Consider the following 6,496-nt stretch of genomic DNA (forward strand, 5'->3'; position numbering starts at 1 on the left):
CTAAAAGTGTTGAGTCTATGATGCATAAGCTGAGCTTGTGTTCTTAATCTGTCTGAAGTAAAAGTGTTTTGAGGCTGTGATGCAAAAACTGAGCCTGTGTAATCTATCTGAACTGAAAGTGTTTGAGGCTGTGATGCAAAAACTGAGCCTGTGCAAGGTTCGCTCGGTCCAACAACTCAAGCAAATGTTTTCTTTGCATTTTAGGGGGAACATGTGTGCTTCTCTCCCAGGGCATACAAAACATAGGTTATTGGCGGCAGCTCGCCATATTTAACATATAAAAAAACTTTATATGTTAAATTTGGCGGACTGCCGCCAATAACCTGTGTCTTGTATGCCCTGTGGAGAGAAGCACCCATCTTCCCCCTAAAAAACATAGAAAACATTTGCTTGAGTTGTTGGACCGAGCGAACCTTGCATAATGCGTCAAGGGAAACTATTGGTCGAGCGAGACATTTGTTCAGGTATCCTTATTTCATGATAAAATGATTATGAATAGCTGTGCATAAACTAATCGCAAGTTTGTTTGGTATATGCAGGGTAATAGGGAACAGCAGTGTTCAGCACTGTGTCATTCTTGCTTGGTGCCATCACCTCAGTTGTCTCTGGCTTACCATCCGTGTACTTTACTAAAATTTGATCGGTGCAGTGAGCATGCGAGCGCAACAAGTGCAGCCGCAGCGGCGCGGTGAGGGCAGCCGCAACGAGCGCAGCGGCATGGTTAATAAAAAAATAAAAAAACTGCCACCTCTAAGTAGATATGTATCAGAATGTACAAATTCATATTTATTGTTTTGTTTATGCGTTTAATCGTTTGATTAACGACTCGATTGATTTGTTTGTAACCATTTGTCTGTAAACGAACTTATTTATCTTACTTTAATTTTTGTATTAAGCATCATCTATCGCGCCTTTGCTGACTGACTTTTATAGATCACTACTTTAGGGAGAATGAACAATTATCCAAATATGGAGATACTAAATCTGCTCGAGGTATGATGCTGGTTGAACTTAAGAAACTAATTGAAGGAAATCCTTTATTTTGTGACAAATTTCAGTTCCAAACCTTAGGAATTCAAGATTAAGGACTCTTACAAACCTAAGACTGTTTGGGAAATTTTTGACTATGTTTTGTACATCTTACAATATAGTAGTTAATGTTAGTTATTTGTGAATTTGTATCACAATTTGAACCAACAAAAGCCTAGGTAGTCCGTCTATTTCAGGTAACATAACTAGAATCAAACAATTTTCTTTGTTTTCTCCTGAGTCGCACAATAACCACCAAACGCCATCACGAAACCACCAATCGCCGCAAATCGCTGATTCTCGCCGCTGAAGAAGGCCTCAACCGACCATCACATTCTGCTACACTACCACCATCGTCGTCACAAGCCACATTGGAAACTACATCCCCGTAGATAGCCCTAAACTCACCAACCTAAGTGATACCACTCCCGCCGCATCGCGCGGGTAAGTGACTAGTATATATATATATATATATATATACATCTTTCTTTTATATCAACTGTTTTCTTATCAATTGTTATATGATTTACAAAACATAAGCATTTTACAAGGATCATGACTAACTTTTCTTAAACACTTTTTCTTTAAACTTATAAGTCATGAATCCTAAATCAATAAAACATATGTATCTCACAGGCATTTTTATGCTGACGTACCTATTTTTACACATGTTTCAGGTGCTGCTTTGTGATGATTGTTGATACATGCTACACTTAGGATGGACTCGTGCCTTAGCGACTTTAAAATTTGAAAGACAATATTTATATTTATTTGATTTGTAATAAAACAATGAGTTCAATGATTCAATAAAACAAAATTTATTTGATCCATGGTTGTGAAACAATGATTCTGTTACAACACTCCCCGACGTTTCCGCCACGTCTTGTTGTTTTACGTGGTCGGGGTGTGACAGTTTTGACGTCGTAATTGGGATGGATTGTTATCCCAACATCGAGTGGAAATACTCTGCAAGGAGAAGATTGTTCGCATCCCCCGTTCTAACGCTGAGCCTCTCATTATTCATGGTGACAAGAGTGATGCCATCGTGGGCATTATCTCGTTCCTTAAGGCCCATAAATGTTTGCGAAAGGGTCACACTGTTATTCTAGCCCTTGTTACCGACACCTCAACGAAAGAGAAGAAGATTGAAGACATCCCGATCGTATGCGACTTTCCTGAGGTATTTCCTGAGGAATTACCTGGCCTTCCGCCTCATCGTCAAGTCGAGTTCCAAATCGAGCTAGCTCCTGGAGCAGCACCTATAGCTCGTGCACCTTATCGTTAAGCCCCAGCTGAATTGGAAGAATTTTCCTCACAACTACAAGAACTTTTGGACTATCACACCCCGACCACGTTAAAACAACAAACCGCGGTGGAAACGTCGGGGAGTGTCGTAACAGAATCATTGTTTCACAACACATGGATTGAAGTTTCGTTTTATTGAATTAAGTTTGTTACATTTTCTTGAATGTTAAAAACAGAACATGAACATATTGTCCTTCATTGTTATTAAGTCACTAAGGCCTCGTCCATTCCTATGTGAGCATGCATCAATATCATCATCAAACATCATCAACTATGGTACCTGAAACATATGTGAAAATACGTTAGAATAAAAATGCCGGCGAGTACATAGGTTTTGTGTGAGTGTCAGATTCATGGCTCATTTACATGTTGAAATAACTCGTACAACTTCGTTAATTGTCACACCCCTATTTTCCACGTGTCACCGATGGGCCCGGTGGGGAGTATCATGACGTAGTTGATATCATCATAGTCAAACAACACAAATTTAAAATGCACAGCGGAAGCAAAAAGATAGATTTATTTCAACCGAATAATTATTGTAGTATTAAGTATCACAAACAGTTGAAATAGATCCACAGGCGGATCAAAATAAAGAGGAAACATGTTCAACAGATTTATTTGCATCCAAGCTTGCGAGACTCTAAGCAATGCTCAGGAGAGGCCAGCCTATTACGAGTAGTACCTGCACTTAATCTTTTTGGGAAAATACGTCAGTTTACACTGGTAAATACAATTTAACTGACTCATTTTGAAAATGTTTGAAAATTTATTTGAATGCACATGGCACAAAATAGTTTTATAACTTGGGATAATTATTTGAATATAATACTTATAAAGAATTACATGTTTATTTTGCGTCTAGTAGCCCGGTTCATGCCGGGTTAAAGATTAATAGACACACCACATAGTATAGTCCCGCAGCAGGAAGCGAACGGTTATACCTTAATAAAAGTAAATGCACTGACGGGTGTACGCCTACACCCGTGTGCTAAGGTCGTGGCCATTCTTTGAATGATGCTAAGGATATCCGGGACATGGTCATTAAACTCCCAGAGGCGTTTAATCAAACAAAACAAATTTTTAAATGGGTCATCTTGATAATACTTAACCACTAATCGATTAAGGTCAAATGCCCGACCAAGCGGTATTTTATATACCGTACCCCAAGCCCGTATAAGGGAAAATAAGTTAAAAGTATTTACCTGAGCAAGTACTGTCACAATAAGTAAGTGCAAATAGCTTTTACTGGATCTCCTATTCTAGAACGAAGATTTATAATAACCTATTAGAATCCTAACGGGTTTTTAATTTAGCCTAACCTTAGACCGGTTAGTTTTAAAGAAAGAATACGGTTCAATCGCATGGAAGGCGAAGACTGGAATGAAATGTGATTTAGACCCAACAAGTTTGGAGACTTGTATAACATAGGTAAACTAAACACATTCTGGATTTTGAGACAATAATGATATGGTTTGACCCGTTTCGGCTAATATATTTAAACTAGTTACATAAGCCGATCCGAACGCGTAAAGTGCGTAACGAGTAACCATATGAATCATATACAAGTTCCATGAGTTAATATGCACTAAATATGTTATGATATCAGTAAGATATCTCCTATTATGCCCAAAATAATTTTTAAACTCAAATTATGCCTCGTAAGGGCATTTTGGTCATTTTAAAGGGTATAAAAGAGTTTAATTTGTAATCTGAGTTACAGGTCTGATTCATTTAGTAAATATACTTAATTTAATAAGTTATGACAGTAGGGTATCATATATATGTGAAATTTATTAATTATAACCATATTATGCACCGTAGGGGCATTTTGGTAATTTCAACTAAGCCTAAAAGGTTAAAACTGGAAATCTGAGTTTAAAACTTTTGCTTACTGTTATAGTATAAAAATTTTGCTGAATATATCAGTAGGTATCCAACTTTATATATATAATCAAGTTTTGATACATATTATGTCGTAAAAATGCTTAAAAAGGCGATTTGGAGCCATTTCCAGGTTTTGAAAGAAAAGCTGATATTTTTAATATTCCAGAAGGCTCAAAATAATTTATTTAACATAATAAATCAGTAGAAAAAGGTTTGGGGTCAAAAAGATTTATAAAACTCATTTTATAGCCTAAAAGGGCAAAACCGACAATAACCGAAATAAGCTTAAAACTCTAACTTATGCTCAGCCTAAAAATAAATAAAAATCTCCAAAAATCCCAAAATATTATTTTATATCAGTAGGTAACAAGTTTTGTATAAAAATTTGGGTTTAGATAGGCTATATGCTAATTACGCCAATTAATTACTAAGAATGCTTCTAATTACGCTAATGAGCATAACTCTTAATCTAAACCTCAAACTGATGTCAAATTTTAGGTACAAGTTTATAAATCAGTAACTAAGGTGTCTACCCTTTTACATTTTCAAAAATCATAATTTAAGGTCATTTGGGCATAATGGTCAACATATAAGCGATTAATGGAAACATGCATAAGAATTAGATGTCTAATGAACCAAGTTGTATAATCAAAGAGGGTTATACTAACATGAAAGTAGGTCCAAAAGAAGCTCTAAGGCAATCCTAAACTTGGCTTAAACGGGTCAGAGCTGAAAGTCAAAGCATAAGTCAAACTATGCGACTTTCGGCTCCAAACCGAGCCTAAACTGAAAATTGTCGGGGTGAACATGTTTAGACATGTTCTTACATTATTTACCAAGTTATATTAATGATAAAACAGGTTGCATGGATCCTACATTACTAATTATGCATTAATTTGAAAATAAGCATTCTATTGACTTTTTAAAGTAAGTTTTGACCCGACAATTGACATAGTTAGAGTGGGAATCTGAGAATACCCTTTCAAGGGTTTATTACCCACATAATTACCTACTTATAGGTATTTTTAATTCGAGATTTGACTGGATAATTATAGCTTAATCTCGAAGTCAAACTTTAATTACAAAGGTTTGACTTTTAGCTAATTAACTAAGCTAAACTGGATTAGGAAGGGTTAAGGGTACTTACAAGAGTCATAATCACGACTAGGGATCACTAAGAAGCTTGTTGCTGATCAGGGGAGCTCCAGAAATGAAGTTGTGAATGCTTCAAATGCAAGTGTCCAAATGTTGCAACTTAGATTTTCTTATATAGGGGTTTTGATCACACAAGATGATGCCAAAGAGGTCTATGCTTGTTTCCAGATCATGACAAGTGCCCCTATTGCATGTAAACTGGTTGGTACAGCCCCTGGTATGTAAAAACAAGGTTTTGAGTCGGTTTAACAGCTTTAACAGGCAGCTACCATTTTTTTTCGAATCAAATGACCCCTCGCGTCACGCGTAGGTCCCCTATGGATCCTACGCGTAGCGCGACGCGCTTGTGAACGAATTTCAACTTTCCAAATTTGCTGTTTTGGTCCCTGGTCCTTCTAAACGAGGTTTTAACTTTATTTATTGCAATTTTAACCCTCTAACTTGACTTTTAAAGGCTCCAAGACATATACAAACTTGGTTAAGTCCTTGATTAACTTTGTGATCACCCGTAAGGCCTTAAATTGCAACGTTGACGCTTTTAACCCTTTGTACACGAATTTTATCATACTTTCTCATACGATAACGAAACTTTATGAAATTTTTATCACACATTCTAGTGAGCATAATTTATCGTTACAAAGCTTCGGGTTTGCCAAAAGGTCACTCAGAGGTATACTTTAAACATGTTGACACATTTAGCCCCTGTAGTTTGTAATCTCTCACTTTCTTTCATATTTAGCTCCGTATGATCCATGATTTATTCGTTTGAAGGTATAAACATCTTGTAGGGCTAATTTAAACTATATTTATCCATTGTTGACACTTTGGACCATTATATTCACATAGTTTCCTTGTTTGTCAACTTTAGTCCCTCTAAAGTATTCTTTCACACGTTCAAAGCTTACAAAACGTTTCAATACATTATTGGACATGAATTTTCGAGGTGTTACATCCTAACCCCCTTAAAAGAAATCTCGACCTCGAGATTTGCTAGAACAAATGAGGGTATTTCTCCTTCATGGTGGACTCTAATTCCCACGTATATTCGGGACCTCTGCGGGCATCCCGTTTTACCTTGACAATAGGCACATGCTTCCTTCGAAGCTTCTTTACCTGTCGA

At 36.7% G+C, this 6,496-nt stretch overlaps 1 long non-coding RNA gene across 1 annotated transcript; it reads left to right on the top strand.

Annotated features, from left to right (window-relative positions):
• Positions 1-403: 403 nt before the first annotated feature.
• Positions 404-828, top strand: LOC118491362. Its single transcript, XR_004891467.1, has 2 exons — positions 404-464; positions 540-828. It is a non-coding gene; the product is annotated as an uncharacterized LOC118491362 (long non-coding RNA).
• The last annotated feature ends 5,668 nt before the right edge of the window (positions 829-6,496 follow it).

The sequence above is a fragment of the Helianthus annuus genome, chromosome 4 (genome assembly GCF_002127325.2).
Source record: "Helianthus annuus cultivar XRQ/B chromosome 4, HanXRQr2.0-SUNRISE, whole genome shotgun sequence".
NCBI lineage: Eukaryota > Viridiplantae > Streptophyta > Magnoliopsida > Asterales > Asteraceae > Helianthus > Helianthus annuus.